Source organism: Myotis davidii, unplaced genomic scaffold (genome assembly GCF_000327345.1).
Source record: "Myotis davidii unplaced genomic scaffold, ASM32734v1 scaffold148, whole genome shotgun sequence".
NCBI lineage: Eukaryota > Metazoa > Chordata > Mammalia > Chiroptera > Vespertilionidae > Myotis > Myotis davidii.
Genome location: NW_006299479.1, coordinates 3,936,394 through 3,960,554, shown reverse-complemented (window position 1 = coordinate 3,960,554; position 24,161 = coordinate 3,936,394). Strand labels below are relative to the sequence as shown.

General features: G+C 49.9%; 1 protein-coding gene and 1 pseudogene across 2 annotated transcripts in view; both read left to right on the top strand.

Moving 5' to 3' along the window:
* PKNOX2 (PBX/knotted 1 homeobox 2) overlaps positions 1–24,161 on the top strand; it is a 295,550-nt gene that overhangs the window by 82,482 nt on the left and 188,907 nt on the right. The gene's annotated exons all lie outside the window — the stretch shown is intronic.
* Positions 1,078–24,161, top strand: part of LOC102751941 — a 24,652-nt pseudogene continuing 1,568 nt past the window's right edge.

The window sequence follows — 24,161 nt, the reverse complement described above, 5'->3', positions numbered from 1 at the left end:
TGCGTTAAACTAAATCCCCATACATTGATCAGGCACTTAGGATGTACAAGGCATTTCAGAAGACAAAAATGCAAGTGAAACCTAGCCCCTAACTTCCATCTTAAAGAAATCTATCCCCTCTAATGGGAGAGGTGATTTGTGAAAAGTAACAATACAAGAGTTAAATAATCATGAAGATTACAATGCAGGCGATGTCACAGAATTAATTAATTACTGAATGAGTGGCACAGAGGCTGTGTGCTGAGGGAGCTCCAGGAGGAAAGAAATGCTGTGCACTGGGCTGATCGGGAGCCACTGGGGCAGGGCCTTGGTGGTTGTGATGGAGGAAGCGGAGGAAGGTGGAGCAAACACTACAGGCCACCTACTGTGTTCCAGGCACTGTAGGTTTTCTGCAGATACAGAGGCAAATGAGACAATACCCTGCACTTGAGGAGTCTACAATATAGGGGGAAACTGATATAGAAAACTTCAAGGCTGGGGGGCTGTGGGAGCACCACAGAGGGACACTCAGCTCAGGCTGATGGCTGTCGGGAGATTGGAAGGAACTGTTGCTTGTGACATCTTAGCTGACTTGACTAGAAAGTGGTCCAAAATGTGGCCCCATGTGGGCATGAAAGACTTAAGCAACGTGGTGCTCCTGCCCAGAGGCAGGTGTGCAAGGTCCCGCATGCTGCGCATGCACATAGAAGCAGTAGAGGATTTGGGGGTGTAAGGCGTGGTCTGGAGAGTAGCCAGAGGTCAGGGAGAGCCTCGTGCGCACTCAAAGGAACGTTTTCATATGGCCAAGGGGGTGGCCCTGAAGGGACAGAATGAAAATGTGGCTGAGAATAGGCTCTGGAGCCAGGTGTCCTGCTCTTGCATTTACCTATGTGCTCTTGGGGCCTCAATTTCCTAACCCGTAAAAGGGATTAAACTTAGTACCTCAGTGAACTGTTGTGAGCACTGAGTTGATCAGCATATTCTGAATTAAAGAGCAATTCTAGAGCAAAGAGAGTGCTCAGTAAATTATAGCATTGTCAGTAGTAAGGGATTTTAGGCTGCCAAGTGCCTTGGACAGATTTGAGCTTTAGGAACGTCATGTTGGAGGTGCTGCGAAGGCTGGACTACCATGGGTAAGACCGGATGCAGGGAAGCCAGCTAGAAACCTAGTGCAGTCCGCTAGGCAAGCCGTGCTGAGGGCTGAATGGTGGCAGCGAGCTGTGGATAGAGGGGAAGGGCCAGGTTGGAGAATTTAGAGAGGGTAAGGGAAAAGAAAGCTCCAAGGAGAAGAGGGCATGTAACTGGGGTTGAAGGAGGACTAGGGTTCGAATAGGCAGAGGTGGAAGACAGGCATTCCGACAGATAAATGGGACACACAAAGGCACCCGGTCACCCAAGTATGGGGCATAGTCAGGGAAGGAGAAATACTCGAATTTACATGGAGTGTAGGACTGGCGCAGAGGGTGACTGTAAATTGGGACTGAAAGTTAGGTTGGAGCCATGGTGCGAAGGCTTCCATGCCAGGCTTAGGAATGCGCACTTTATTTGAGAGGCCCCAGGAGCTAGTGCAGGCTTTGGACATAAAGAACAAGAGAACACTTTGCCTTATAGAAAGGTCTTGCTGATACTAATGTGTAGGTGGAACAGTGCAGAGAGCAGTGAGTTAGGAGGTGACTGATGGTCCAAGGATAAAAAGTAATAAAGGAAGTAACAAGCGTGTTTGTGGGGAGAGGGGAAAGTGAATGGGGAGATGTACATGAGAGTCGGACCTGTTAGGACTTAAACTGTGCCCTATGGGAATGTGTTGGCCTGGCTTAGTGAGGGGGTGAAGTGAAAGTTGGGGGGAGGAGAGGTTGGGAGAAATGAACAGAATTCCAAGATTTCTCCAGTGTGGATAGATGACCAGAAGGGAACTGGTGCTGTAACAGGAATCAAGCTCGCTCCACACCTAGCACAGCTGTGGCTCGTGGTCCCAGGAAGCATGTGAGGTGTGTCGTGGCTCCAGAGCATTGGGTGCTGGATAAACTGACGGTGTGTTTGCTTCCCGGCCATCTATCGGTCCCCACAAGCTGAGAGAATGTCTCCCTCTCATCATTTTCTATGGAACAGAGTTAATTATGCCCTAACAGGAGATGAAGGAAAGATCAGCACGCAGCAGTTTATTAAGATTGATGACAAGGTCCAAACCGAGGTAACCCACCCCGCTGGCTTTATGGATGTAATCAGCATTGACAAGACCAGGGAGAATTTCCATCTGATCTGTGACACCAAGGGCCGCTTTGCTGTTCATCGGATCGTGCCTGAGGGGGCCAAGTACAGGCTGTGCAAAGTGAGGCGGGTCTTTGTGGGCACGAGAGGGACCCTTGATCGGGTGACCTATGATGTTCGCACCATCAGCTACCTGGATCCCCTCAAGGTAAACGACACCATTCAGGTTGACTTGGAGACTGGCAAAATGACTGATGTTATCAAGTGTGGCACCTGTGCATGGTGACTGGAGGTGCTAACCTGGGAAGAACTGGCATCATCACCAACAGAGAGAGACACCCTGGAGCACTCAGCCAGCTCAAGTGCAGCATCATGGGAGTTGTGGGGTCAGCAGCCAGGTTAGGGGATGGGAGAGAAAGGGTGAGGACAGGCAGTCATGAGCATAAATCACTAAAGAGAAAGATAGGAAGGATATCATTTCAGAGGGTTAAGAAAATAATTTCAAGATGAAATAATTCTTTACATTCATATTATAATTTATAACATACTTCAAGTCCATAATCTTCACACTATTTAAGGAAGTCAGATGGAGGCTGTTAACCAGTGAGTCTCTGAAGGATGCAGGGCCAATCCATGTGCTGATGGATGCCCACTTCTGGGCCAGTGCTCTCCCTGCACTCTCAAGCTAGGGGTCTGGGGAGACATTGTATGTTTGCAGGTCATGGTGGGTAGCCTGAGCCTAGGGGAGGCTGAAGATACACAAATACACACTCACAACTGTAGGGATGAAGGGTCAGAGCCCAGGCGGAATCAGCTCGGGGGGGAAGAAGGCGGTTTTGTTTTTGAGGCGCGAGGGCAGGAGAGGGAAGCTAGAGATACAGCCTGTAGAGGGGACACAGCCAGCCGACACTGAAAACACCCAGATGGAAAAGTCAAAGACATTTACAAAGCCACACACCCACAGCGCATGAATGACCGGGGCTGGGCTGGAGAGGACAAGCAGGCTGTGGCCCCAGAGCTTGGCTACAAGGTGAGGTCAGAGCCACCTTTATTGCGAGTGAACAAGGGGAGAAGAACCCTCTCCTGAGGCCCTGAGCATAGAAATCTTGAAGGTGGGGAGTGTGTCCTTTGTACTTCACACCCTAGCCCTGTGCCTTCTTCACCCACCCTCACCTCTGCTTGTTCTCTGTTGGTGTTCTGGGCAGTTCTCTTGATCCAGCTCTGGCCCCAGGAGACCCGATCAGCCCCCATAAGAACCAAGTTGCTCCAGGGGAGTGTGGCCATCACTGGAGGTGAAGTGAGGTGGCAGTGGTGGTGGGGACTGGGGGTGGGCCCTGGACGGGTCTTCCCTCTGGACGCAGGAGAATGAAGGTGTGCGATAGAGGTTCTGCCAGAGCCTGGCCAGAGAACAGAGGCCCCCACAGAGGTGACCTCTCCTTCTGAGGCCATGCCTTTGATCCGGGAATCCAGGAGGGTCCGTCCCATGGGCTGGATGGTACTTCTTGGCACTATTGGCAATCCTGAATTCCACGCTTCCGTTGGTTCAACCTCACCGACTGGAACTCCAGGAATCTGCCCTCCTCACTTTCGGGAGGTCATCCAGTCCTGGTGGCTGCAGTCCTTGAGGGATGGAACCCACGCTGTTCTTGTTCTGAGACCAAAGTCTGCATTTGGGGCAAAGGAGGTCACAGCGCCTCACAGAGCATCCTGCCTCTCCCCCACGCCAGTGTGGCCTCCACCCTGCATGTCGAAAATCAGGCATAGGTGCTGCGTTGGGGGTCACAGCCACCATCACGGACACAGCTGGTGGGGCACGTGGGGATGGGTTCCTTCCTAGGATACCCGTGCTCTTTAGCTCAGGGTCTGGGTGTTCAGGTCTCTCGCTGTGGCTGCCTCCCCCTGAGGGTGACCGACTGTCCAGTCCTGGGACTGAGGGGTTTCCTGGGACACTGGACCTCCAGTGGGGAAACCTAGAAGTCTCAGGGAAGCTGGGACGAGGGGGTCATGCTGCCTCACTTCCACTTCTGGAAATTTTCAGAGGTTAGATCTTTAGATTCTACCGGCACAGCCTGCTTTTCCTCTGGGATGCTGACCCGTCTCATAGGTAAAGGATGAATTCTAAAGCGCGACACCACTGTGTAATGTAGAGGCCCAGGTTGAAACCCCCTTTGTCACTCCCTGCATGTGCAAGTTTGGGTGAGTGACTTCATATTTCTGAGTTCGGTTTCATTATCTAGGTTGATAACACCAGTCTCACAGGCCACAAGGCCGAATGAGACGACGTTTGTCAGTCAGGTGCATAGAATGGCCCAGGCACCTGTAGGAGATGGTACATCTCCCTGTCTCCTCCCTCTCCTGACTTGCATGATAGTGATACCCATTCTGCAGATGGAGGAGGTGAGGCTGAGGAGTAGGAATGATTCACTCTGAGTCAAAATGGCAGAATCAAAAATCGGCGACAGACGTGCAGCTCTTTGCCATCTTCCTACTTGGGATTAAACAAGCTGTCTCGTCTGCAGTGGCCCCTGGATGAGGGGAAGGGACCTTTTCATTTATTTGTTTCATTTATTTCATTTATTTGTCCATCCATTCACCCACCCATCCATCCAACTATGCATGCCAACCACATGCCAGGTACTGTTCTAGATGCCGGGGATCAATTGTCAACAAAGTGCATAGACTTTCTGCCTCCATGAAGCTTACATGCTGGTAAGGGAGACACATGTATGATGTGAAGAAGTAATAATCACTCTGAAGGGAAAACAAGCAGGTTACAGGGTAGGGAGTGGAGGGGCCATGGGCATCATTCTAACTGGGGTGGCGAGGGAAGGCCTCTCGGAGGGGTGACATTTGAGCTGCGGCCTGAAAGAATGCAACTGGGAACTTGTGGCCTGCAGTCTCCTCCTCCTGGAGCTCCCAGCTCAGCCCAGCTGCCCCAGGGTGGAGTCAGCTGTGGAGGAGACAGTGAGTCCGGTGTGGGCTGCACAGTAGGTGGGAGTGCAGCTGTTTCCATCAGCTGTCCTTCCACGGCGCGGACTGCATTGCTGGTCTGAGCTTTCAGGGCAAGGGAGGAACCCCGGCTGGAAAATTAGTGTTGAGTGTCAGATTGCATATGAGGATAATATAAAAAGGCTGCCTTGCTCCACTTGGGGACACTCTACAGTTGGGGACAAGTCACAGTGTGTTCAGTTTCCCTTCTAGCTCTTCTTCGTTGGCATTGCCTTTTCCTTTAAGAAAAAAAAATACTGCCCTGTTTGGATAGCATGGTAAATGATTTATGAACATTATTCTTCTCCCTTAGTTCTACCTGTAGGAGCTCCAGCCCTCACAATCCTTTTCATGTTGATTAAGTACATTTGAAAGCAAAAGGAGACTCTGGAATTGCTTCACAATATAGACTAGTGGCTTCCCAGGACCCGGGAGGCATTCCTCATCTTCCCTTTGAAAGAGCTCCTTTGCAGCTGATTAAGCAGCACATCAGCCCAGAAACGGGGAGCCAGTCTGTGTGTGCCGAGGGGGCAGATGGAGCGTGTTCTTTCTGGAGCTGGCAGTTAGGGATTTGAGATCCTGGGATCCCCGGATGAGGAGCGCTCCAGGAGTCATCCTTCCAGTCCAGGTGTGACTTTACCTGGCTTGGCCCTGGCTGGTCAACCCTGGTCAGGAGGATAAGAGCATGTTCTTATAGGACCTGTCCAAGCTCAGTGTTTTCAGGAAACCCCACTGAATAGGGCATGGGAGAGGCATGTCCCAGCCATCTTTGTATACCCCAGTCACATGGGCGGTGTGTGTGCAACGGAAACACGATCCATAGAGCCAGCAGCCAGCGGAAGGTTCTCTTGGCTTGTTCTATAGTTAGGGCAGGACCAGCGGCCTTCCCTGGTTCCTCCCCATCCTTGTTTGTTGCTGTGTGATGGAGATCTTGGGCACGTAGTCTAGGGAGGTGCCTCATTAAGGTCTAGCCTCAGAGCTCACTTTGACCTGGTCTGAGTCAACCTGGAAGGTTGATTCTGTTTCTACTGCATGTTCAGTGTCTCAAACCCCAATCTGGCCCAGGGCCCCTTTCCACAGGTCTTCATGCCACAGATGAAGTATGTCCGTTTTCCCTTGGTCTGCTGCAGAAATAGTGACGTCCTCTTTCCAGCCTCCTGGCCTCACAGATGTCCCTGTGAGTGGCAGTCAGCTTCCAGTCTTTCAAATTCAGGCTCTAAGGGTTTATTAGAAGCCCCCACCTTCCAAAAGTTATTCCCTCTGGGGCCTCGCTCCGTGTATGAACCCAACTCCCTCCTCTGGCCCTTCCCAGGTGCATTTCTTTAGTCATGCCTGCTTTGCTGCTTACCTTCTGGGTGACTTTGCAAAAGTCCCTTCAGATCTCTGGCTCTCCATTTCCCATTCATTAAATGGGAATAAGACCATTTGAAGAACAAAGGAGACTCCAGCTTTGATAAATGCTTTGTAACTGTGTTTATTATCTCCTCATGACAAACGTTAAAGACACTTAAAAAATGTAAACATTTAAAATTCTACTGTCTGGCTACATGCACTGTGGGACATGGGTGAGACGGTGCACACAGGGAAAGACCCCGCCCATTCATTTGGAAGCCTGAGGAGAAATACTGGTTGTGCCAACCCAGCCTCAGTCCTCCCAGCGGAAGGAGGGACTGAGCTCCTGCCATTGTCTGTCCCTCACGCCAACCTTGAGATGGTTTGGCTCCAGCTGAGCAGCTGGTGGAAGTGAGACCCAAGGAGATAAGTGAGCTCCTCGGGTCACAAAGTCAGCAAGTGATGGGGCTGAGGATCCCACCCAATTCTGCCTGACCCTGACGTCCCTGCCCGTGTGATATGTCAGCACCCACCTTCTGGGTCACCTTGAGTTCTGCTGGGCCTCCGTCATTGGCCTTGACTCACTGCCACCTCCAGATCCTACCCCCCTTCAGCCGTAATTCTAACTTTAGCAGTTTCCCCCTGGAGCTAAGCATTTACCCCTCTGCGTCTCCTCGCTCCCCACCTCTCCCTCTCTCTCTAATGCGCACACGGGGCAGATGCTCATGAAGCACAGATTGATGCGCCAGCCCCTTCTTCCTGGCTAAGAGAGAGCGAGTGAACTCTCTACATTGTGTGCCGGGGAGGGCAGCTGATCCTGGAAGCGTTGTCCATCTGAGCAGATTTACTCCCCTTCTGAGTTCTGCCTGGGCTGGCCCTGCCTCTGTGCAAGTTGAGTCATGCCTTGGGGTCAGCCTGGGAGATCTGCACCCGGGTGTTCTAGCCCCAAGTTAACTGCAGACACAGCCTGTGCCTGCGGTACAGGTGTGGTGAGGGGCCCTCATCCCTTTGCCAACACTCAGAAACACATGTGCACAGCACCCGTCCCCAACTCTCTCTGTCCCTCTCTCCCCATCTCTCCTCTCTCCATCTTGATGTCCCACTTAAGCTTCTGTCCACTTCCAGAGCCCCCTCTCTCTCCAGAGTGGCTCAAAGGGTCTTTTTAAAAAATATATATATTTTATTGATCCCTTACAGAGAGGAGGGGAGAGGGATAGAGAGCCAGAAACATCGATGAGAGAGAAACATCGATCAGCTGCCTCCTGCACATCCAGTACTGGGGATGTGCCCGCAACCAAGGTACATGCCCTTGGCCGGAATCGAACCTGGGACCCTTGAGTCCGCAGGCCTATGCTCCATCCATTGAGCCAAACCGGTCAGGGCAAGACTTGCATTTTTAAATCGGAGCTCTGGAATGCCATCCTATATAATAAAAGCCTAATATGCTAAGTGTCCAATTGTTAGAGAGGAGGGGAGAGGGATAGAGAGCCAGAAACATCGATGAGAGAGAAACATCGATCAGCTGCCTCTTGCACACTCCCCACTGGGAATGCAACCGCAACCAAGGCACATGCCCCTAACCAGAATCGAACCTGGGACCCCTCAGTCCGCAGGCCGACACTCTATCCACTGAGCCAAACCAGCTAGGGCAGCTTAAAGGGTCTTTTGAGCGGGAGAGCGGGGAGGTGGCAGAGTGGGAGTGTGTGTGTATGTGGGTGGAAGTGTGGGTGAGCAGGGACTCCTGGGCCTGGGGAGAGAGATGAAGCTGTGAGCTCCCCAGGGCTCCAAGGGTGCGTGGCTGTGTACCTGGTGACTTTTGAACCAGCTCCAACCAAGAGAAATCTGTGGTGGGAGAGCCTCGGCGAAGGAACTAGAATCTCCATGAAAACAGACTTGAGTTGGAAGCTGCCTGCTCATGTTGGCAGTGTTGCGTGTCCTGGAAGGGGAAGGCCGGGCCTTCCGGAGCAGTTGGGAGGCTCTCAGATGGTCCAAGTATCAGCTTGCTAGTAAGGGACTGTTTTCCCCACCAGGAGGACGGGCTGTGGGATTAGTGCAGTAGTAATTGGTTTTCTAATCAAGGCTGGATGGAAAGAAAAGCTGGGAGCCATGGGAGAGCTCTGGACCGTGAGTCAGGGCCTTGGCAGACACCGAGTGTGATACAGCTCCGAGACTCTAGCAGACCTGCCACCTCCAGGCATTGCTTATAAATGGACAGAACTTGCCCGAGGCTCTCAGCCAGGGAAGCAGGGTCTGAGCCAGGATGTAAACTCTATTTTCCACTCCCCGGTAATTCATGAAAGCCGGAGGGTAGTAGAGGTGAAAGTGGCTTGGAATGTCCAATGAAGGTGGGACCACTCTTGGTCTCTCCCCGGCCTGGGCAGTCACACACTGGCTCAGCTGTTTAGTGTCTGCATCTTGCTTTCCAAAGAAGCTGGGAAATGGTTAAGAAGGGCCTTTCCAGTCAGTCTTTGCTATTGAATTAAGTTGGTCAACTGTGTTGGCTCTTTCTAGATTGACTTATGGACCCCAGGTCCTCACAGGTTTTGGAATGTAGAGAACCAGGCTTTTGCCAGCTGCTGCGATGCTTTTGTGTTAGATGAGTACAGGGATGCATCTTTCCTCCCTGGTGTACAGGGCAAGGGTAAGAATTTGTATTGGGTCCAGACCCCATCACGTTGTCTTCTGCCCTGCTCCAGAGAAACCCTCTATGGTGCTGCGCCTGGTGGTGGCAGGAGCCAGAGGGTAGGCAGTGAGGGGAGAGCTGTGGGTTCGAATCCCTCTGCTCCTGATAAACTGGGTGACGGTGGGCCCCTGGCTCTGACCATAGACAGCGTGAGGTGAGAGGAGAGGGAGAAGGAGAAAGCAGCTCGGAGGCAGTGCTGGTGGGGCTGAGGGGGCAGAGAGGTGGCTGAGAACCCAGGGTGCCACTCCTCCTGCAGCCTCCATCCCTTCTTCCTCTCCAGCTAGAGGCCAGGGTACTGCTGTCATTGTTGCTGGGTAGGTGTGTGTCTCCCCCAGCTCCCCCCGCTCCCCCCGTGCTTTGCCGTCTTAAAACTGAGAGATATGGACAGAATGGCCTCCCAGAGTTCTCTGTTGACCAGAGAGGCCATGATGGGGTGGGTTGGGAAGTTCTGTCCAGAGCAGCCTGACTCATCAGAGGAGGCAGCTCCTCCCGCCCTCTTCCCTCTGCTAGCCCTTCGGCTCAGTCATGGGCTATCAATGGAGCTGCTACTGCTGGGGCTGTCGCTAAGGAGCAAGTTGATAGGAGTCTTCCCCTGCTGACCACATGAAGGTGCACATGGGACAGGGTGGGCTTGAAGAACATTCAAGGCATGTGTCAGAAGCTGAAAGTAACAGCAAATCCAACCCAAAGTGCATTAAATAGTAAGTAATATGTTTTCTTACACATTATGACATTCAAACCAGGACTGCTCTGGGGCTGGATAAATTCAGGGGCTCAATGACATCAACAAGCCCCTGGTTCTTTGTCTGTCATCCCCCAGAGATGGGCTCTGCTTGCAGCCTAGCTTTCCTCTGGGTCAGACAGTGGTGGGCATTGCACCATGTCCAGGTTTGTAATTAGAAACAGTAAAGTGAAACAGCTGTAAAACTGGGGTGGTGGTGGTGGTGGGGGGGTGTAATGGAGGCTGTGACAAATGGCCTGTTGTAATTCATACAAAAATTTAAAAAAGCACCTGCAAAATATTTTCAGTAAAGTCAAGAGACAAATGAGAAACTGGAAAAAAAAATTGCAGCTCACATCACAGGGCTATTCTCCTTAACATACAAAGAGTTCCTAAGAATCAACAACAAAATATAACCCAATAGAACAAATGGGCAAAGAATCTGAACAGATTCACAGAAAATACAAACGGCTCTTAACATGTAAAAGGATGTTCAGTCTTACACATAATACGAGAAAACGAGAACTATCCTGAGATAGCATTAATCATTCATGTATTAAATGAGCAACATTCAAGAAGTTTGTGACACACTGTATTGACAGGGGCAATTTGGCAATATCAAAATTATAAGTTATTTGCCATTTGACTCAGCAATTTCATAATAGGGAATTGATTTTAAGATACACTTGCACATAAATGAAATAATATATATATATATGCTATGTTTATTATTTGCAACACTGTTTGCAATAGCAAGCAATTGGAAATAACCCAAATGTCCTGACAGTGGAACACTATGCATTTGAAAAGAGGGATGGGGAACTTCTCTTTGTACTGTTATGGAAAGATCTCCAAAAATACATTTGGAGTGTAAAAGGGAAAAAATCCACCAAGGTTCAGAAAAGTGTGCATAGAAGATAGCAAACAAGACTCTACATTTGTGTTTGCTTGGAGAAGGGGGAAACAGGAATGAGAGGGAGACATTTCAGTGCATACTTTTATACACCTTTTGATTTTGAACTGTGTTACATGTTACCTTTTTCAAAACCACACCAAACCAGAAACACTGAGCAAATCCCATGAAATCTCTGGGAAGCCCTGCTGACTCTCCCCTGGGCTCTGAATTGTGGAGTAGGAAAGGGATGGATTTAAGAAATGATCTAGGAGTGAACCCCCTTGTTGGGTGTGGGAGGGAGAGAAAGGACAGAGGCAGAATCGAAGGTGGTTGGCAGACGTGGATAACTGCTCGAAGGGCACGGTCCTGACGTGGAACACGGGAGAGGCATGTTGGGGGAAGAAGGAGGCCTGGAGCATCACTTCACCTTGAGAACCTGGTCTCTGCACTTCCCCAGTCACTCCTGGGACGCTATCTTGTTCTGTTTCTCCATCAGCCCACGGACTTATAGTTTGCTGGTGACAGTCCCCCCGATCAGACCAGTGAGCATAGCCCCTTGGGTGTGAATCCCGAGACAGAGCTGGGTCTGCTGGTGGCTCTGGCAGCAGCCTGGGTGTAGGGTCTCCCACGGAGCAGAGTAACAGATGTCTGGAGCTCTAAGGACAGGGAGGAGGCCCAGCAGGTGGACACAGCAGCAGAAACCCCACAGTCGCCACTGGGTCAGCGTGTCCCAGAGAAAGGGTGGGTCCTTGTCTTCCATTTCTCATCTCCGTTCTAATTCTCTCTGGCTCACCGTCTGCTGGCAGAGAGGACTCTGGGGCCCTGAGCCCCTCTGGGGCCATGAGCCCTGTGCCCATATCTTCTCAGGACTGCTGTCTGCCCAGGGGCACCAGGGCACTGATGGCTGTAGGCAGGTAGATGGGGCGGGAAGCCCAGAGGAGAGGCCCTCTAGGCAAAATGAATGTGTTTTATGTGACACTCAGGTGAGAGACACTGTGGAATGGGACCTGTTTGTGGTCCACGTACCTTTTTCCGGCAATAGCAGTCCGCCCAGTTCCGGGCCCTGCTGCTGGCCCATTGGCAGAGACGGGGCCAGAAAAAAAAAATGGACTTGGACTTGAGGCTACCAGCAGCTGTGCTTGTCGGAGTTGGAGGCTTTATGAATTGGTGTGTGAAACGGGGCCACACTCTCTGTTTCAGTTGTAGCTGGAAAGGATTAGAAGACAATTAATAAATCATTTAGCGCCCCGAGTTTAAGTAACTTATTATTATGGGCTGCATCTCTTTATTACGCTTTACTGAGCAACATTGGCAAATTTCCTTCAAATGTCACACAGTTTGTATGCCATTTGTTTAGAAGATTTTTTAAGGCACACATAAATTATTAACCTGAATTCTTCAGGACACAGTGCCAGAATCCCGACCCCTCCCCCTCCATCCCTATGAGTCTCTTCAAGACCCCCGTCCCCAAAACGATGACAGTGCCAGGCCTGCTGTCCCAGGGCCTGGGGGGAGCACAAAGAGCCACTGGCTGGCTCCTTGGATTGGGCGCCTGGGCACAGACCTAAAGGGGCTGTGCGGAAAACGCTCGTGTTTTTGGATGATTGGCTGGAGGCTGGAGAGGAACAGTTGACTAAAACCCTTCCTTCCAAAGATTTGGTAAAAATAGGTCAGGCTGGCAGGGTGGGCCTGCCCTTAAATAAAACCGGGTCCTGTTGGCGGGGAGCTGGGAGCATTTCAGAGACCATGGGCTCCAAGCTGTGATGTCATCGATTGGGATATTACAGAGGCCCAAGATACCAGACCCTGAGCCTGTTAGAAAGGTGTGTGAATTCAGAGCAAAGAAGCTGTAAGTAGGAGCCTGAGAGTTGCCCTAGGATAGTGGTCAGCAAACGCATTAGTCAATAGAGCCAAATATCAACAGTACAACGATTGAAATTTCTTTTGAGAGCCAAATTTTTTAAACTTAAACGATATAGGTAGGTACCTTGTTATTAACTTAATCAGGGTACTCCTAAGGCTCCGGAAGAGCCACACTCAAGGGGCCAAAGAGCCGCATGTGGCTTGCGAGCCACAGTTTGCCGACCGTGGCCCTAGGAGAAGACTCAGAAGCTTGAGGGCAAAGATTTTGTGACTTGTACTTTGACTGCTTGGAGATTTAAAAAATCGTTTCAGTATGTTTATATGAGGTTGGATTTATGAGGTGACTGCATAGCGAAATCACATGGGGGTGAGGAAGGCATGTAGGTCACAGAAAGATGGCCTGTCTCCTTTGAGGTGGGAGTGAGGGGGTGGGTTGGTAAAGGCATTTTATCTATTAATTCCCTTTCAAGAGCACCAGCAGGGAAAGGCTCTGATTGGGTCACTGGGAGTCACAGAAGGCAGTTCCACCAGGAGGGGCCTCTACAGGATTTGCCCTCAGTGTTGGGGAAGCCTCAGGCAGCCCTCCTTGCCAGCTCTGCCACCCCTTTGCCCTGGAGGGAGCTGGCTCTTCACTCCCAGACAGAGCTGCTTTTGTGTCTCCCGGGAGGGAAGACCTCACTGCAGCCAACAGAAGGGCCTCGGGCCAGCCTTGCCCGAGAGGGCTTTCAGCATCCCCATGCCCAGGGAGAATCACCTGTGCCAGCCTGTGGCACCGCCAGCTCTGCTGCCAGCAGGTGCCAGGTGGGGACAGTCATCTGCTCAGGAGAGAGACTGTTGGGGGTAGTTACAGCTAGCAAGGGATCCCGTTTTATCTACCTACCATCAGGGTAATCTGTCCTCTGCTGGAGGCACCTCGAGGAGCAGTGAGCAGGTACGGCAGATGGCAGTGCAGCCGGGTGACTCCGGGTGACGGGCTGGAGACGAGGAAGCGGCCAGCCCTGATCTGGAGGCTGCGCACTGCTGCGAACTCAGGAAACCTCCGCTCTCCCCTGTTTATGGTGAAACTGGGCCTCCTTCAAGAGCGGCAGTTTTCCTACTCGGTTTGTTCTCAGATTGGTGTTACACCCTGGAGCCAAATTAGTGGCTGAGAACAATTGGAAACAAATGCTCTTTCAGCATCCCACTGTGATCTGGATGCAGGTGGGACAGGAGGGGGCCTTCTCCACTAAGCCACCCTCCGCGGAGAGCCAGCATCCCAGCCGTGGCCCAGCCGGAGTCCCCACGCTCAGCCCAGCCGTGCTGCACACACCTGCCTGCCCTCCGCCAACAAGCGGGAGTCCTGTGAAGTTATTTATGAAACAATATTCAGGACCAGCCCCCGGGGGCAAGTTAGGAATAATGAATGGAAGTGCTAATCGGAGGCCCAGGCCGCTCAATGGACCTGGAGCCCTCCTGCTGGGGAGGGGGCTCGCTCCCTGGAGGCTTCTTCCTACAGCCACCATGGTGGGCACCCTTCTCGGCCATGTGGGTGGCTGTTGACTTGGTCTGGATGTCAGAGTGAATATTTGCACTGCCTCACCTCTGTCTGGATGTTCCTGCCTGTAGTGGAAGACTCTCCTTTGTGATCCCTACCTATCTGCTGGTGACACCTAGCCTCTCAATCCACTGGCTGTCTCTCCTGTCGGACTGTAGGCGGCTTGAGAGCAGGGAGCTGGATTCTCCAGTCCCGTAAAGGGTCTACACTCAGAACACTTCTGGTAAAACATGAAGGCCCTGCTGGGCTGGCTTCCTACCCTGGACTTCCCTGGACATGTCTCCACCCCTCACAACCTGTTTCTGCAAATGTGAAAGGAGGAGGTCAAAATAGATGATCTCTAAGGTTCCATACAGGTCCATCCGACCTGGTTCTGACCCACTGGCTCCCCCATCGCCTCTGGGCCGGCTCTTCTGGGCGGGCACTGCCCATCGTGGCTGCGGTCTCCTCTGCACTGGTGGCCCGGCTTAGCCATTATGCAGGGTTTCGGTCTGGGTCCTCTGCTCTGGTGGCCAGATACTGTCCCCTGCCTGAGCTATTTCCCATTGACATATGGCCCCCCTTCTGTCACTTTTCTGAGTCAAACAGTTGAAAATTTCCTCCTGAGTAAAGCCAGATGCAAAATGAGAACTCTCCGGCACAAGCATATATTTGCTCTGCCCTCTTGGGAGGCTGCATTTACTCTTCTTTCTGTCCCAGACCCCATTGAAGGTGCAGTGAGGGGGCCCTCCTTTCTATTAAGGTGGCCTGTGGCCATCACACCCTGCGCTGGGTCCTGTTCAGGGGAGCGGTGGAGTGGGGTCTCCGCCCGCTTCTCTGCCCTATGCAGACCTGCGCCTGCTTTCTGAGAAACCAGTCATACCTCCTTGTATGAGAGAAATACTTTTAACTTTTCAAAGTACATCATTATTTTACTTCATTTTCAAAGTATGTCTATGTTGCAGACAAGGCAGGATAAACATCTTGATTTATTTGAGGCCCAAATATTTATTGGCATCTAGTCCAAGATTCCTTGGCATCTTGGAACTTTCAAGCTGAATGCAAGCTTAGTGAGTATCTTCTGCGCTGATTCCTAACTTCTCGGAGGATTTGGACAGCCTTGCAATCGTGGTAAAGTTTGTAAATCTACAGAAAAGTATACACACCGATGCTGTTCTGGATAAAATCTCAAGGGGTTTGTGGACCCCTAAAACCTTAAGATTCCTCTTGCCTAACTTCAGCCACTCAGCTTAATAGATGGAGAAATGGAGGCCCAGAGAGTTAGGGGGGCACGCGTGAGGTCAAGGACAGTAAAGACCAGGACTGCTCCTAGGTCTGATTTAAAGCCCTTGCCCACCCCAGCTCACTGTGCTCAGCACAGGAGCCTCCCGGTCTCTCGCCGTCGGTCCCCACTTATCGCTCATTGCTATGCCTCCATTCCTGACTGTCTTTCGTTTCAGACTAGAGAGGGCCCAGCTCTACCAGACACCTCTCTCCTCCCACCATTTAAAAAACTTATTTTTCCTTTTCTTTTCTGCCCTAAGTCGTGTCTCATTTGCCAGCATCACTCTTTGCGGTCAGTCACCTTGGGCCAGATGTTCCCACAGGAAAGCTGCCTCCCCTGTGGGCAGACTGGCCCAGGAGCCCAGCCCCTTAGTTCCTGGCAGCCACCCCTCTGCATTCTCCCGCTGTGGCTTTAGAGAATGGGGGTCCCTGCTCTCTATCCGCCTGCGCCCATATCCTCTCCTGGGCTTTCAGCTGCTCATTTTTCTGCTCTTTAATACCCAGGTTCTTTTTTCTTTAAATATGTACAAACTGGGAGAAGTTAGTAAAAGAATACACACACGGGCAAAAATAGGTTTACAGTTGTAATATGAATAAATAATACAATATTAATAAATAATAACATAACAATAACTGTATTTTTGTACATTCACAACTATAAACCTGCTTTTGCCCATCCCTCTCTCATGTGTATATGGTTGTAAAATACACATAAAATTTACCATCTTAACTATTTTTAAATGTACAATTCAGTGGCATTAAGTACATTCATATTATTGTGCTTCCATCACCACCATCCACCTTATAGAGTTCTTGGAAAACTGAAAGTCTGTATCTATTAAATCATAACGCCCCATCTCCCCTCCTCCAGCACCTGGCAACCACCATTCTACTTTCTGTCTCTATAAATCTGCGTGTGGGATCATAGAGTATTTGGCCTATGGTTACTAGATTAGTTCATTTAGGAGAATGTCCTCTAGCTTCATCCATGTTGGGGCCTGTGTCAGAACTTCCTTCCTTTTTAAGGCTGAATGATATTCCATAGTACGTACACATGACATTCTTCCCTATGCATTCATCTTAGATGGACACTTGGGTTGGCTCTTGTTGTGAACATGGGTTTACCAATGATCTCTTTGAATCTTGCTTTTAATTCTTTTGAGTATATATGCAGAAGTGGAGGGATGGTTTTAAGGTGTCATTATTCTCTGAGCTTGCTCAAGTCTACCTTTATTAAACTGACATCTTTTGAGCAACTACTGATCTCACTGGGTCTGTGGCACATGCCACAAAGTGCGCTTTCTCAGAGAAAAAGGAGCTTTGGGGACTCAGCTGTCTTCTCTCTGCAGTGCTCTCCCTTTCTAATCACTTCTGCTCCCCCATCATGCTGTGTTTCTTCTTAGTGCTGACCAACTCTCAACATTATATATAATTTATAATGTGATATGTAAATCAGATATATATGTTTATAGATTGCTTTCTCCATTAGAATGTGAGCTCCATAAAAGCAGGGACTGTTGTGTTTTCCTCGTTACTATATCTCTGATGCCAGGCACAGTGCCTCGTGCATATGCCCAAGACATTATTAAGCTATTTTAATGCTAGATGGAGTAAATGGATGAATGATTGAATGAATGAATGAATGAATGAATAATTAAGCAAGGCACTGTGTCTACCTGTAAGAAGCTTACAGTCTGGTAGGAAGATAGACACACTAAAACTATAATGTAAGGCAAAATATAGGGGCCTTGTGGGGTGCATAACAACGTGTGAGGATGCCCAGAGTTGACCCAGAAAGTACCTTTGTGTCCTTGGCAGGTTATTCCCTCAACATTGATAAAAAGGCCCATGTCACCGAGGAGCTTTAAATTCATTTTCTCGGCAGCTCCCCGACAACATCATGCTGTGATATTGTTACTGCCAGTTTTCAGGGGAGGAAACCAAGATGCAGAGAGATTCAGGAGCTTGCCCAAGGCCACACAGCTAGGACGCAAGGTGGATGTGAAGTCAGGTCTGGCTGCCTCTCAAGTCCAACCTCTTTTTCTTTCTCTTAGCAATTATTTTTATGTTCTTTATTCAGTTTCTTTTCAAAAACCACAAAAGTGGCAGTGCTCACTGCAACCAGAAACAAGGCAAAGATACGCTAAAGATGGAGAGCCTTCGTCCCTGTTCCCATTCAATCGGCTCACTGTGAGCTTCCACTGCCTCTGTGCTCACACAAACACAGGCAAATGGTGAACTCATTCTTGAGTCTTCTCTGTTTTCACCAAATGGAATGCCACTGCACATGTCACTCTGCTCCTTGCTTTTCTTACTTTGAGCATCATGGCCAGCGTGCGTGGCAAAAGATACAGATCCAATTTGTTCTTTTTACAGCACAGTCATACCCCAAGTTACATGGCCATTCCCCACTTGGTGGGACATCCAGGCGGTTTTGCACATCTTCCCGCTGAAGATGCTGCCCCTTTGTCCTTATGCATTGCTGCTTTCCTCCATAGGATACATTCTCAAACTGGGGATGCTCGAAGTGTATGTATTTCTAATTGTCATGGACACTATTATACTATCTTTCTCAAAACATAGTAGCAACCCAGTCATGCTTTTTTGTTGTTGTTAATTCTCATCTGAGGATATTTTTGCATTGATTTTTGTTTTTGTTGTTGTTAATGCTCATTGGAGGATAATTTTCTATTGATTTTTTTAGGGAGAGTGGAAGAGAGAGGGAAAGACATAGAGAAACATCGATGTGAGAGAAACACATCGATTGGTTGCTTCCTGCACAAGCCCTAACAGGGCCTGAGCTGGGGAGGAGCTTGCAACTGAGATATATGCCCTTGACCGGAATTGAACCTGGGACCCTTTGGTCTTTAGGCCGATGCTCTATCCACTGAGCCAAACCAGCTAGGGCTACATTGACATTTTCAGGTCTCCTCAGAGCCCAGTGCCTTTGGGCTCATCCCAGCCCAGGACCCTCCAGAAAGGCTGAGGGACACCTCTTTCTTCTCTCACCCTGTGGCCACACGTGGACCCTGGGCATTGCTCTGACCTCTCCCTCGGCCAGTAACGGCTGACTGTCAGGGTACTGGGACATAGCCCTAACTCTGGAGGTCCTTGGGCAGATCACTCAACCATTCGGGTTATTGGTTTCTTCATTCACAAATGGAAGGAGGCTGGGTTAGCTAGATCAGCTGATCTTCCTGGGTTGAGATACTTCCAGACCTGGCTTGAAGGTGGAGCCCTGGGATTTGTCTGCTTTGGGGGAGGGGCACTATAGGGAACATGAGACCCTCAGCCATCTTCCCTTAAAAGGCCTCCCTGCTGCCTCAACTGTTGGTTCTGCAAAGAGATCGTGTCTATGGTGGGATTCTGGAGCCAGACTGAGTCAGAACCATGTTAGACTCAGCTCAGCCGTGTACCAGCTTTGTGGCCTTAGGCAGCTTGCCTCACCTTCTGCACCTTGATCCCCAGGTCTCTTAAGTGAGCACAATAAAATGGCCCAATGCGCCAGAGCCGTGCTGTCCAATACAGCTTTCCCCATTGGAGGAAGTGGTCTCTATCTGAGCCCCCAGAGCGACAGCCACCAGCCACATGGGGCTGTCCAGCACTTGAAATGTGACTGGTGAGAGTAAAGGCTGAATTTTAAGTTCTATTTAATTTTAATAAGGATTTGAATTTACCTATAAAGCCACATGTGGCTAGCGTGTGCCTTACTGGACTGTGCAGCTATAGAGGATGAAAATGGGATACGTTACGGCAGTACATAGAAGGTGTTCAGCTAGCCCAGTGTCTGGCCATAGTAAGCACTCAACAAATGTTTGCTATTTATTAGGTATTATGTGTCTTGCTTTCCAGCCCACCACCCATGGCTCTGTGACACCTCACACTGGCTGTCGCAGAGTCACTTGGGGGAGGGCGGGCGCGGGAGGTGTTGCAGCGGTGGTGCGTGTCAGTAATGAGCCTTGCACTAAATGTTTCTGGTCTGCTACTTTCCCTGGAGGGTCATGTGAGCCCGAGTGGTATGTGGCCTGCTTTGCAAGTGATTAACATGGTGTAAGCAATCTACATAGAGAGAAAAAAACCCTCCGTTGGTATTCCATTATTCTATTAGAGTTTCAGAGCTGGGATTAAGTGGACATGATTTCTTCCTATGGGCCATTAATTTTGTTTTATTGCTGGTCTGATGGCCATTACCCTTTTTTGCCAATGCATTCCCCCATTAGGTTTGTACAATTAACAAAATATGTGCTGTTAGGGCTTTGATAGGAATAGTGGGATGGAAATACCGGGAGGGGGTACAATACCACTGAGATGGGGGTGGGAAGAGGCTGGACTTAGGGGTGGGGCCTCAGGAAGAAAGGAGGTGTGGCCTTGGAGATCACCCCTGAGGCCCTGGCCTGCTGTCTCTGCCAGGAGTGGAGCCAAGTTGCCCAGGGGAGAGGGAAGGACACAGGTGGGCCTGCCTGGTGGCAATGGCCTTTCTCCAGATCCCCTCCTTCAGCTTTCATCTGGGAACAGAGAGAGCTACCCTGCCTGACCCACCCATGCTGTCACCTTGAACCTGAAACTCCTCAGCAGGCAGCTTGCGTCAATCTCCAGGTGTCTGGCCCTGTGACAGGAGAACGCCGGGTGACGCTTTGCTTCTCTCTGTAGGTCACGCAGGAGGGCCTGGGCCTGATTAAGGGGCAGCTGGTACTCAGCATCAATGATTGCCACATGCACATGCAGGATTGGCATCGTCAGGTCATCCAGGTCTTTAAGAAAACTTAGAAATCTGGACTTTTAAATGAGATTTCCCACTTTTTAGATGGTGGCAGAATTTACAAAAACACCAGACAGGTCACCTGCGGGCTGCCAGCTGACCACCTCTGCCCAGCAATGAGGAGTCATCAAAGGGCATTAAGGACGAGTGGATGAGATCAAATGTGTGTTTCAGAGAGATCTCGGGTTGTTGGGAGGTGGTGGGTGGCTAAGGATGGGAAGAGGCTGAAGGTGGACCAGTTAGGGGCCCAGGAGAAGAAAGGATGCTTGAGGCAGGTCAGCCACCTGGGATGGAAGGAGAGCAGTGACACTCCTGGTGAGAATAAGCAAGTCTTACTCTTGATGTGTTCACACCTCAGAGGATGGCCACAGGGCCGGGCAGGCTGCCCTGTGAGTGGATCCTCTGGCTGTGGAGGGGTGGCCTCTGCAGGGGCCCTGCCACCTGGGAGCCCACACTGCTCTGTATGGAAGTCCTCCTCTCCGCACCGGCTTCTGTAAACAGGTTATGGGTGTCTCTAACTCCTTCTCCCAGGCAGGAAAATTATTAGGATTAGCCTGCCAGTGCCAACAGTCCTTATAGGGTCTTCTGTACAGGTACAGCCCCAAGAACAGAGTCTTGGGTCTGGGCTGGGCCTGGAGAACGTGACTTAGGCAGCTTTCCCAATATCTCTGCAACTGGGTGCCCAGCGCTGTCTGTGGCCCAGGGGACAGAACGGGTGTGAATCGGCATCGGTTCTTCTGAGGAAGCCCATGCAGTGCTGGCTGGGTTACTGTCTCAGAGCCCAGTATTTGGAACCAGGTATTAAGTTAATGACAGGGCACAAGCCCACATCTGTGATGCCCTGGTCTACTGCTCTCCGCCTCAAACCATGGCTCATCTCTCTCCATCCTCCCGGCTTACCCACGTGAGCTTCAAGGTGCTCGCTCAGCTGTCCTTGAGTACGTGCTGCCTCCTATGGGAGGTTTTCTTCTGTCCCTGTCCCCACCTCCTTGCCAAACAAACGTGAGCATTCAACAACTCCCTCCTCATTTTCCATTTAACAAATTTCCTCCTATTTATGTGAATGGTCATCTCATTTATGGTTTCATTTTATTTTCATGGTGAGTAAAACAAGCTTTCATTTCAATTCTGGTTGCATTATTGCGTGGGTGCTTGTCTGAAGGCGTTTACTTGATCGCTCGCCTGCCAGGACCACAGAACGCTGGCTTGGAAAGGCCTAAAACCGCATGCACACTGATGATTCCCCAGTGTGGGTTCCGGGTCAGTGCCAGCCCAGGAAGACTTTCTGCTTGTTCATGGTCACGAGGGCAAAACAAGGACAATGTGGAGAGGTTGCCTGTGCACATGTGTACATATGTGTGCATCATACACATGTGCATGTGTGTGTGAGAGGCAGGCACAGGTTGAAAATGCTTTCCATGATACTCTCTTCAACTCAAAGGATGGCTCTTTTTGCTTTCCTCACCTTGGGGGGTTGAACTACTTAGTGAAATGATGGTGAAAGAGGCACTTAATATTTTGTCTATATGTAAGTTTGTCAGCTCTGTCAGTCTCCTGCTATTTGCGACATTGTGCCGATGGGTGAGACCGCGTTCAGGAGACCACGCTCTGGAGCAGCTTCTCACCCAGTGCAGGATCCTCCGTCCTGTGTGGAGAGCTCGCTATATCCGAGGAAGCCCAGCTTGGGTTTGGATGGTTCTCACTGCTAGAAACTTCTTTCTTATGTTTAACGGAAGACTGGCTTCCTCTAACATCCATGAGCTAGTCCTAACCCTACAGCCCAAAGGAGCGCAGTTTCTCTGGCATAGTTTCTTCAGATGTTTGGAGGACCACCATGTGGGAGAAAGGTTGCTGCTTTGCCAGCATTTCTAGGACCAAAGGGTGTTATTAGAGAGGGACAAATGAAGGGACTACTCTAGCTTCTTCCATATCTTCTACTTCACCTCTCCTAATGATGAAAATAGCAACAGCGATAGCTGACGTTCAGTGAGTGCTAGGAACTGCTGAGCACTTTACAGTATATGAAATCTTCAATCCTCACATCTAATCTCAGAGGTAGAGCCCCCGTCAGCCCCATTTTACAGATGAAAAACTGAGGCACAGCGAAGTTGGGTAATTGCCCATTGTCACACTGTAGTAAGGGTCAGAGCTGTGCAGTCTGATTTCAGAGCCTGCACTATTAACTACTGACCGTTTTACCGGGACTTTAACTACTAGATGCCTTCACCCATCTCTCTCTTCTACTCATCGCTGTCCAAGTTATTAAAATATGCCAGAATTGCACCAATGAACACAAAGTAAGGGACCATGTGCCCCTCGGTTGGACATGGTATGTCTATTAATACACCTAAGATCATGATTAATGGGTTTGGCAACAACACCACACCCTGGGCTTATCCGGAGCTTGCATTTGATTCAACCCACTTTTTAAAAAAACCAGGTCACCTATGCTGTGTTTTTGCAATTGATTTTTGAATGTGAGAGTAGGATTTGGTGTATACATTCTTGTCAAAATTTTTCTACAATTCTGTAAAAAATAAAAATAGATTTTCATGTGGACATAATATAACTGAATGGTTTAGAGTGATGGGATTGTAGGCACTTGTACGTTATCTTCAAAATTATTATATTTATGGCTGTCATGATGTTATTGTGCAAAAAGTAAAAACTGATAGAGGAAAGATTGATTTTTTAGTTCTGGCCCATCCTTTCAGCGTGTTAAAAGCGTTATAACACCCTTGAATCCATGTCTCTCGCATAGCAACCACCCCTCCCAGCTTTGCAGCATATGCACATGGTGAGTCTGCCATATCTTCTCCCAGGATGCTGGTGTCTCCACTGGATGAAGGCCCACTCCCTGCAGTTCAGTTTGGAGACTTCCTGTACTGAGTCTAGTATGCTCAATAGCCACGTGACCATACTTTAGGAGAATACAAGTTGAGCTCATTGCCCATCAGGGGCTGGTTCGGAGCTGCTGGTTGTGGATTCTGGTTGGAATGAAAAGAGTCCATCATTAAACATTTCCGAGAACCCGATGCATGCTGGGGCTTCTGCTGGGTTCCAGGGCTATACAGACGTATAAGATGTAGCCCTCATCCTCAGATCTGGTCTTGTCTCTGATGTCATGCAGATGGTGGTAGACAACCCCAGAGAATGTGCCTCATCTTGGGGGACACCTTCCTCTCATGGGCACATCACCCCCCGCCCCCGATTCCCCCCGGTGCCTGAGTCTTCTACCTGCAATCCCACCTCTTCCAAGGAGCCTCTCTGTCTTAAATAGAAGGAAAATACTAAAGGTTGTGGAGATGGGGCAGGATTTCTCTTCATGTCATTTCCTTGTTGAAAAGCCTTCCGTGGTAACTCTGTGTGGTGACAGTAACTAGACTTGTGGTGATCACTGTGTAGGTATGTAGATGTCAAATCACTGTGCTGTACACCTAAAGCTGTTGTAGTATTGTGTGTCAACTAGACTTTAATTAAAAATCAGAACCTTCAATGGCTCCATGAGCTCACAGCCCAGCCTGGCCTCTCTGTCTGACGTTCTAAGCTCTGGATGCTGCGGTCCAGTCGGCTCATTCAGTGTCAGTCCCTGCTCTGGACTCTCTCGGGCAGGCTGGCCTCTGCGTTGACCCAGGGCTCTGCATGCTTCTTTCTCTCATCCTTGCTGGGATTGCTCCCCTTTCCCTGGGATGCCCCCTCTCTCCCTTCCATCAGCCAGATCTCTCCTTTCCAGTCCTCCGAGACCCCTGGAAACTTCCCTGAGTGCTTCATCTCTTTCTGACTTCATTTCTCTGTGGAGAGAGAATTATAGTCTCCACCACACAGCTCGGCACGGCCATATATATAGTCTTGTCTTATCTGATGCTGTTTCATGTGGTTAATCTTATTCCCCCAATGATGCTGCGGCACTTTTATAACAGGACCCATGGATCTTAT